Here is a 10,340-nt window from a genome sequence, read left to right on the forward strand (position 1 = left end):
CCGGGGCAATACAAGACTTCGATACAAGGTCAAGCGATCTGTTCTTGACTTTGTGAGTGTAAAGACTAGCTGATTTGCATAGTTTATCAAAGTGCTTAAGCATGAAACACTAAATATTTTTTCCGCTATCTTTTAGTGCAATGGTAGAGTGTCTGGCTCCAAATCACCTTGAGGTCAGACGATCTGTTTTTGATCTCCTGAGTATGAAGTCCAACATCAAGAGTGTTCCTTGAGCACTGTATATTTACTGATTTGCATTCTGTGTCAAGGCGGTTAAAAAAATACAAAAATACTGATTTCAGGACCTCGTGGCGCAACGGTAGTGCGTCTGACTCCAGATCAGAAGGTTGTGTGTTCAAATCACGTTGGGGTCATGTGATTTCTTGTTGACTTCTAATGTGAAAGAGGTCCTTGTTGTTGTGTGCTGCAGTGGTTTCCAATCCCACCGCTCTGTGTCTCCCTTATTAACCACACCTGATTCAGATCATTAGCTCGTTAGGAGAGAGCTCCATGAACTCATCTGGTTGCGTCAGAAAAAGGAGACAGACAAAATATGCAGGGCCGCGTTTTTCAGAGTCATCGTAACCCTAAGTTGATTGTAACTCTATTGGTTTCAATGCGTCTACGTTGTATTAAGGATTGCAATGCTTTTGGGAAACACAGTGGGTCACCAGGATCAGGATTGAAAACCACCGGTGTACTGTATTAGATTTGTATCTTGATCTGTTATTTGTATTAAGCCTGAGATCTCATGTAATAACCATTCCTGTCATTGTGTACTGTGACAGATCTGCCTCTTGATGTGTCACTTTTTTATATCTTGCCCTGCAATCTCTGAAGAAATCATGGAAACATCTACGTGCCGAATTCAAAAGCCAGCTCCTTCGAGCCGGAATCGAACCAGCGACCTAAGGATAGCCAATGTATCATCTACAGTCCTCCATTTTTTTTCATTTTTTTTTCTCTCTTTTTTTTATTACAGTTTTTTTCAGTCGCTAACAAGCGTTTGTCCAATCAGTTGTCACATTTTCAAAACTCTAAACACAATTAGCACAGCATCGGCCTTTTATGGCCATACCATTCACAAATTTCATGTCGTTTTCACCCAATATGCAGTCAGTGAACACATTTCCACAATGCTTACATTTTCTTAACAGACAAGCTATACCTCCCAACAAAATTATGGATTGTTTTTGTAGTATTTACGAATGTTAGCACACAACATCCCACAATAGCAAATACAATATTCCAAATCTTAGATACAGTATAAAAACCTCTGCTTCTGCAATGATATCAGTTCAAAAACAATATCAATATCAAAAATATATCTCAGCTGATAATAAACAAACAACTGAATAATTGACACACAGCTGATTTATGTTGGGTAAATTGGGCCAACCACAGCTGATTCCAGTCTGGCTTAGACTCAGAGGCAGTGGTTATTTTTTTCTATTACATTTACACTTATACAGTAAAAGGAGGAATTTTAGGAGTGATGTTTTGGAAACAGGGTTGGGGTCAATTCAGGAATGAACTCCATTTCAAAGAAGGAAATGGAATTGGAATTGGAAATCAACAACAATTACAGGAAACAGAGTTGGAATTGAATTTGAATTACAGGAAGTGGAATTCAATTCAGGGAAATTCCACTGAGTTCTGTTTATTGCTATTTCTGAGCATTTATTTGTGATTGCATTTAGAGACATACATTTGAACTTTATTTATGATGCTTTACAAATACCAAGTAATGTATGAAATAGAGTTGATCAAATGCAAGTAAATAAAAATGAGAACTGTACATTATGAATTAATTATTGAATGACAGTGGTGATACGTTTCTGGATGTACTATACATTCAATATATGATTACCACATAATATATGTCTCAACTCACAAAAAAAATTGTCATGTTCATTCATGTATTTCATTCACTTTTTATTGCATCAAATTATCATTATTTCCTGAAATGTGGCATGTGAAATGATCATGCTTAACCAACTAAACATACAGTACTTTGTATTTCTTTTATATGTTTGTTGTTTATGTGATTTACAATATTTAATGTACTATAAACTATTAAGCAAATCAAGTCAAATTATTTTATTTAGCAACTCAAGTGGAATTTAGTGGAATTTATTTGATTTCAATTCTGTTTCCCGACATTCCAATTCCAAATCCAATTCCATTCCAGGAAGTGAATTGGAATTTACCATTCATTCTCAATTCAATTCATGAATGGCCCCAACCCTGTTTGGAAACATGTGCCCTAACCCTGAAGATCGCAGAGATTAGATACAGTAATTTTGTGCTTTTTTTAGACCCCCCCCCCACACACACACACACCCCACCCTTTTTTTATCTGGGCTTTTTGCTGTTTTTTGTTGTTGTTGTTGTTGTTCAGAATGCTCTTGTGTGTTTCATGGATATTTTGTTTACTGTAAGCAAAACTGTAAAACTTTTTCTGTTCTATCATACCGTGTTTCTATTGTACCTGTACTTATTTACTTTTTACTGGAATGCTTTTGAATGTGAACATTACTGTACATGTGAACAGACAGTTCCCAACCAAGAAATTTAGTGTCAAAATGGTGGATAGCATGTTTTGCATGCAAATACCTGTAAAACTGAAACATAAAAGTCTATGCAGTTTTTGTAATATCAACAATAGCTAGTATTTTGAAACCTGGTGTACTTTGATTGACTGCATGTACCTTGTGAAGTGAAAACAAGTGTTATTCTTTGACAGAATAATTTCATTTTGAGTCAGATTTCCAGTGTTTTGGTAAAGTTAGTTTGTGCAGAGAAAGATGTGTTCTGTTTTGAAATGAAGAGTTAGTATATATTTAACAAAATGTATTTTTGAGAAGAAAATTATCCATTTGGCCTATTGTGTTTTGTAGGTGGGAGTCTGTGATAGTCTCTAAGAGTTTAGAAAAAGTATCTGAAGTATGGGTAAGCGCTTGTTAGCGACTGAAAAAAACTGTAAGAAATTTCAAACATTAAAATACAAAAAAGTTAAAAGTTTTTCATAAACCAAAACATTTTCACATCACATTCCTTATATATACGTACAGAATTCTTGTTAAAGCACCCCTATATAAAAACTCAAACCATTTAAAAAACACCTCTTACCGTTAAGGGTTAACAAACATCTTCCATTACAAATTTAAAAGCCGTTTTTAAAAGTTTCATCTTTCCAAAAATGACAGTTCGATTCCCGTGTCATTTAAAACCTTTAGGACCACTTGAGTAAAAACAGAATAAAAAACATCCATCATTCCCTCTAGTTTCAAATAATAAAACAGACATTCCACATATTTTTCAACTTTTCTCTTAAACACAATCCACACATCTATTAAAACATTCTCCTTTTTTTTCACCACCCTTCTCTGCCATATAGCACTCTTCATCAACATCACAAGTAAATTAATTATCTTCCCATTTTTACATTTCTTATTAGTGCCCAACATTAATACCCTTTCCCACTCAAAGTTCTCATTTCCCTCCACTCTACCAGCTGAGCTATCGAAGGCAGGGTGACAAAAGGTGGCTTAAGCAGGAAACACCAGATAGGTTTGTGGTGTCTTGGGGTACATCTGTTTTTGACTTTGTGAGTGTAAAGACTAGCTGATTTGCATAGTTTATCAAAGTGCTTAAGCATGAAACACTAAATATTTTTCCACTATCTTGTAGTGCAACGGTAGAGTGTCTGGCTCCAAATCACCTTGAGGTCAGACGACCTGTTTTTGATCTCCTGAGTATGAAGTCCAAAATCAAGAATGTTCCTTGAGCATCGTATATTTACCGATTTGCATTCTGTGTCAAGGCGGTTAAGCAAAATACATCACCTCTGGGTTCAGGACCTCGTGGCGCAAAGGTAGCGCGTCTGACTCCAGATCTGAAGGTTGTGTTGTGAACTTTTCTCAGAGACCAGGAGACGTTTTGGATATCTTGAAGCAGAAGTTTCTCTTTATTGAGATCCTAGCTGTTCGTTCGCTGCAGTCATCAAAAGTCGTCTGACTAATGTCAGATACAATACAGTTTATATACCTTTCCAGGGGGAGAGGAAAACATAGAGGTGGAGTCAATCTAAACAAAGCATACAAATGCAGTACAGGAATCAGCCCGTTACCAGAGTTCCCCAGCCCTGATCTCATTATCATAACAGTGTCATTCAAAGGCATAGGTGCTAATCCAATCAGTCTGACAGTATTGCCCATACCTTCACATTATCATAGAGACAAAGGCATCGCTGTAGCTTGAGAACAAAAGGTTAATGTCTCAGACACCTGGGCTGCCTGATTTGATCTTCTTAGAATGTCATCATCTGTACCTTTAGAAGCTAAATAGAATATACTTCACTTTAGATTTATCTGTGATGCAATGTCAGAACATAGGATCAACATTTCTTAAATTTGTAATCCTACAATCCCCTCTTTGAGAGTTCTAATAACTCTCACATAAAACAAATTTAAACATCCATAAGTCCATTCTGTAGCCTATGTTGGTTAACATAAGCCCCATCTTGCAGTCATGTAACTTGTAAAAGTTACAGGCACATATAACATTATTCTGTGCCTTGTCCTAGATTTACGTAGGTGTAATAGTTCTTTTCAGAACCATAACTGTTGACACATACGACAAGGGATGGTGAAATGTCGTACAAACTACATGATGTCACAGAAAATCATGTAGCGTAAGAGTGGAAGTCTTGAAGTCTATGGCGCCTGAATAGCTGTGAAGCTGTCTGTTTTCTGTAGTCCGTTTCCCACGTAGATTCACTCAGATGACTCTTTGTCCTCATGAAGCTTGTTCATCGATGTCTGAAGTGATGCTTCACACCAGGGTTTCTCTTATGAAGAAGAATTGGCATACACACCTGAAACACAAGAAAACAAAGAAACAGCAGACCAGCAGTATTCATGCATAGACATTTTTAGACTTCTGTTGATCGTATAGTGGTTTTATTTATTACATTAAAATTCTAGTGATCGTATAGTGTTTTTTTTCTTCTTAACCTAATCTTAATTTGACACCTAATAGACCAGTGAGGTGGGGATTAAAAGTACTAATGGGGAAAAACCTATGAGGAAATGTTCACCGCAGGATTGGCCCCCGAGGCTTATTGCACTTCGGTTCTTTCCTGGGCTCCTCACTGGTTTGTGTGTCCTAATCTGTCCCTTTAAGTGTTGTGCACACTGTATAGTGTGAGACATAAGTTCCTAATGCAGAACAAAAATACATGTATTTCCAAAACAATGCAATCACTACATTTCAGTCCTCTAATTAAACATCAGTCCTGGTAGACATCATAACAGAGGATGGGTTACTGAATAAAATATTCTGGTATGGCTGTGAGTGTTCTTCACCAAGTGTCCCCAAGTTTGGGGGGAGTGATATTCAACTTCCCTTTGTTCTGTTAACAAAGAGTCTTTCATCTTTGTTGTAGATTACTGGGGTAATTAAGAATTCACAGCCTTAACGGTTAGCACCTCAGCAAGCTGCCCAGTGAGTTTGGTGTAGTGGGGAGGTGCTGTTTTAGCATTGCTAGCAGACTGTGTAAAAGCTGATTTACATTGTTCATTTCTTTTACGTATTTTTTGTTTTTCCTGCATTCTTTCATCCTGTGTCCAGGTTTACCGCAGTAATGACAACTACCCTCTCTCTTAGGACATTTACTTTCCTGTCGGTTCTCTGTTTTCAACTTAAAGGAAGCTGCTGCAATCTTTACTCTGGCTTTAACATCAGAGTTTCTTTCCCAAGTAGCTAACCTGTCCAAGTTGCTTTGCAGGGTTCTATTGGACCATGTGAGATCTAAGAAAGGCAGTGCATTTCTATATTCAATTAAAAGGCCATCAAACCATGTACGAGCTAGTGGACCTTTATCATCCAGTACCTTCTCTGAAGTGTCAGCTATTCCACTGTATGCTGCAGCTGACTGACAAAACCTTTCAGTGTACTCACTTACAGTTTCATCCTTCTTTTGCACACAGTTAGTGATTCTGGACCAGTCTGTTTTGGGTCCTATGGTATTCTTTAGAATTTTTAAAACACCTTCTCTCAAATCGCCTTTACTGGCATGTTGTAGTTCAGAAGTAACAGCAGACTCAAAACTGTTGAATTCAGATTCAGTTAGAATTTGTGACATCAGCTGTGTGACTTCTGCTAACGACATGTCATAAAGACGCATTTTGTTGTTCAATGTTCTTCTAAATTCTGAAAAATGTGTGCGTGCTGAAGGTAAGCTCTGGGACAATCTCTCTATGTCTTTAGGTCTTAGCGCTTTGGCAACCATTTGTACTGAGACAACAGAAGAGTTTGGAGAAATACCTTCAATTTTCTCAATTCCCTGAGTTCTTCTCCTAGCACCACATACCTTCACTGAATTCACTGCATCTTTCTCCATTGTTACAGTATTGCCACTGTCTTCTGGTCTACATGAAGACTGTAAGTCAGGATAGCTTTCATCTGACTGTTGGTCTTTTGAATCACTTTTGGTTGAGGCCTGGTTATAGCCCACCTTTTTAGTGAAACGGGACAATCTAGTGTGCAGCTGTTGGTTTTGTTCTTTCAACTTAGTGATACACTGAGCTTGTTCTTGTGCTAATGATAGTGTAAATTCTCTGTGGCAGCAGATAATGCCTTTTAGGTTTTTCTTTCGGATACATGTTCCGAGTACCTTTTTGCATTCTTCAATTGACCAAACTTTATCTGGATCAATACCAAATTTCTTTGTCAAATCAAATTTTACTGACTCAGTCACTATTGAGTCCATATGCTCTCCTAACAATGATTTAAACTCATCGTCTGTCCATAATGGCGTAGCTAGTCCACCTTTCTCTGTGGTTGGAATTAGCCTAGCATTCTTTCTAACCATTTTCCAAGTTTCTTTGCTACCACGCAATCACAACACTAAAACTTCTCTGATCAACAGAGGGTACGCTTGTTAACACAGATCAACTATTGTTAACCTTCCCTGAATTAACAGAGGACAACACACTACTAGCACTTAACGCTAAACTTCTCTGCCAAAACAGAGGATAACAAATTTTAGCATTTTAAGGCTAAACTTCCCTGCTTAAAACAGAGGATAACAGATATTAGCACGTAATGCTAAACTTCCCTGAGTAAACAGAGGATAAACAACTTTAGCACGTAATGCTAAACTTCCCTGGGTGAACAGAGGATAAACAACTCTTCTCTAAAAGAACAACTTTAGAGGGTAACTTAGTTAACTAAACTGTAATAGCTGTAGTTAACCTTCCCTGAATAAACAGAGGATAAACTAGTTTGTTAACCAAACCCTGCAGCTTGTTTGTTAACACTTCTCTGGCGGCGCAGAGGATTACTATATGTACTGGTCTTTAGTGGTTCTTTTGGATAGAGTTATACTCACAAAATCGTTGTTGAGCTGAAAAAAGGTTCTGGATTTCAGTCGGGAACGATGTCTGGTAAGAAGCTCTATCCGGGTCACGGCACCAAAACTGTTGTGAACTTTTCTCAGAGACCAGGAGACGTTTTGGATATCTTGAAGCAGAAGTTTCTCTTTATTGAGATCCTAGCTGTTTGTTCGCTGCAGTCATCAAAAGTCGTCTGACTAATGTCAGATACAATACAGTTTATATACCTTTCCAGGGGGAGAGGAAAACATAGAGGTGGAGTCAATCTAAACAAAGCATACAAATGCAGTACAGGAATCAGCCCGTTACCAGAGTTCCCCAGCCCTGATCTCATTATCATAACAGTGTCATTCAAAGGCATAGGTGCTAATCCAATCAGTCTGACAGTATTGCCCATACCTTCACATTATCATAGAGACAAAGGCATCGCTGTAGCTTGAGAACAAAAGGTTAATGTCTCAGACACCTGGGCTGCCTGATTTGATCTTCTTAGAATGTCATCATCTGTACCTTTAGAAGCTAAATAGAATATACTTCACTTTAGATTTATCTGTGATGCAATGTCAGAACATAGGATCAACATTTCTTAAATTTGTAATCCTACAGTTGCGTGTTCAAATCACGTCGGGGTCATGTGATTTCTTGTTGACTTCTAATGTGAAAGAGGTCCTTGTTGTTGTGTGCTGCAGTGGTTTCCAATCCCACCGCTCTGTATGTCTCCCTTATTAACCACAACTGATTCAGATCATTAGCTTGTTAGGAGAGAGCTCCATGAACTCATCTGGTTGTGTCAGAAAAAGGAGACAGACAAAATATGCAGGGCCGTGTTTTTCAGAGTCATCGTAACCCTAAGTTGATTGTAACTCTATTGGTTTCAATGCGTCTACGTTGTATTAAGGATTGCAATGCTTTTTGGAAACACAGCCCAGAGCAGGGGTTCACCAGGATCAGGATTGAAAACCACCGGTGTACTATGATAGATTTGTATCTTGACCTGTTATTTTTATTAAGCCTGAGATCTCATGATATAACCATTCCTGTCATTAGCCGTTTTTCCACTGTCGGGCCAGTGCGAGCCAGTGCTAAGAGCGTGCCGGGCGGGGCTAATGGCCTCGAGTCGCAAGCACCAAGGCCAAAAGTAAGCTGCGTTTCCACTATCGAGCCAGTAGCCTCGCTGCGCAAACCTAAAGCCCGCCCGTTACACACCTCTTTGGATCAAACGTCACGAAAGCCCTTCCCTTTCAGCGGGAAGATTGAAAATATGTCAGGTGGGCCACCGTAGTGTGATCATCGAACGAATAAAACGGAGAGAGAACCGAAGCGGCTGTTTTCCTGTATTCTGGGTGAAAGATGAGGCAGCGAAACCAAGATGCGTAGACGGAGGCTCGGCGGCGTTTACGCCGAAGGCTTTGTTAGCTGCAAGGCGAAAATGAACAATACAGCGACGTGGAAGCCGGATACAGCGAATGCAGAAACGCCGATGATGAAGATGCTGAACGCTCACCTTGTAATATTGGTGACGTCTGTTCTGATGCGAGAAGTGCTCTACAACAGTTGTTTATACAGCAGCAATATTTGTAATACATTACATTAATAAATCACTTGAAAAGAAGCTTTGTTTTTTATGACCTACACACAAATCTTTCGCCTAACTTGGTATTACATCAAACAAAATGTTGCATACTATCTGCAAAAAATAACGACACAGTCGTATTTCTAGTATAATCTTTTATGCCTTTATTTAGGTACAGGTACAGTAAATGTTAACATGTTATCAAGGTGTGTTGGTCAGTTTTTTTTTTTTTTGGACGATGTAAATCAACTTATATATCAGATCTCATTTTTATAGGATCTTATTTGCATTTGTCCAAGTTTAAATAAGAATAGATACTCATCAGACATGCATTTAAATAATGTTTTCACTTGTCTCGAACTTGCAATGTGGTGCGCTGGATATTTAGCTTTGCGAGTTCAGCAACGATGTATTTTATCATGTCTTCGTTTCTGCAGACGCCGTCAAACTGGCGTTGTACATTGAGGAAGCACCGACGAGGCACGATCAGGCCCCGGAAGTGACAGTGGAAACGCGACTGGCCCTGGCATGCACTAGCACGCCCGCTTTTGGCCCGACAGTGGAAACGCGGCTAATGTGTACTGTGACAGATCTGCCTCTTGATGTGTTACTTTTTCATATCTTGCCCTGCAATCTCTGAAGAAATCGTGGAAACATCTACGTGCCGAATTCAAAAGCCAGCTCCTTCGAGCCGGAATCGAACCAGCGACTTAAGGATAGCCAATGTATCATCTACAGTCCTCCGCTCTACCAGCTGAGCTGCCGCGCGGCAGCCGAGAATAGTTTTGCTAAACAGCCCTAAACTGTTTCCCATTCATTCTCAATGGTAGTGCTAAACCACTACGGATGCAATATTCTTTTGTCCACTAACGCTCTTCCGTGTTTCGTCTCCCCGGGAAGTTTGAAGTCGCCATTTTCATACTGACTCGGAGCGTGAAATACTCTCAGTGAAGATGTGCCTCGTTCATTTTATTCAGCACATCTATCAAAGGTAAGCTACTTTATTTATATTTATTACCTTATAGCTTACGTTTTTGGTGCCGTTAATAATGATATCCAATTAGTTGTTGAGCGAAAACGCCCGCTTCGCTCCGTTGGTCGTCATTAAACTTTACGCTGTCTGCTTTTGTTTACTATTATATCATCAAAGGTTGATTTGCACGCAAAGTTATGAATGAACATGATCGTTTTATATGTTCATGTGTACAGTTTTTATGTCATTCGGTTAAATTATCCGTTTAGTTACCATGACATCACTCGTTTGGCTTGTGGTAAATACGAGCTAAATAATAAATGAATATGTTGTTTTTTTACGTTTATGTGAATGGTTTTCATTTGGTGATGTTAAATAAGCTATGTATGGCATA

The 10,340-nt window shown here is 38.7% G+C and overlaps 1 protein-coding gene and 1 non-coding gene across 2 annotated transcripts in view; both read left to right on the forward strand.

Moving 5' to 3' along the window:
* LOC141325733 (uncharacterized) overlaps nucleotides 1-10,340 on the forward strand; it is a 779,461-nt gene that overhangs the window by 34,053 nt on the left and 735,068 nt on the right. The window lies entirely within an intron of this gene.
* On the forward strand, nucleotides 303-374 carry trnaw-cca (transfer RNA tryptophan (anticodon CCA)). The gene has a single exon. It is a non-coding gene; the product is annotated as a tRNA-Trp (tRNA).

The sequence above is a fragment of the Garra rufa genome, chromosome 2, assembly GCF_049309525.1.
Source record: "Garra rufa chromosome 2, GarRuf1.0, whole genome shotgun sequence".
NCBI lineage: Eukaryota > Metazoa > Chordata > Actinopteri > Cypriniformes > Cyprinidae > Garra > Garra rufa.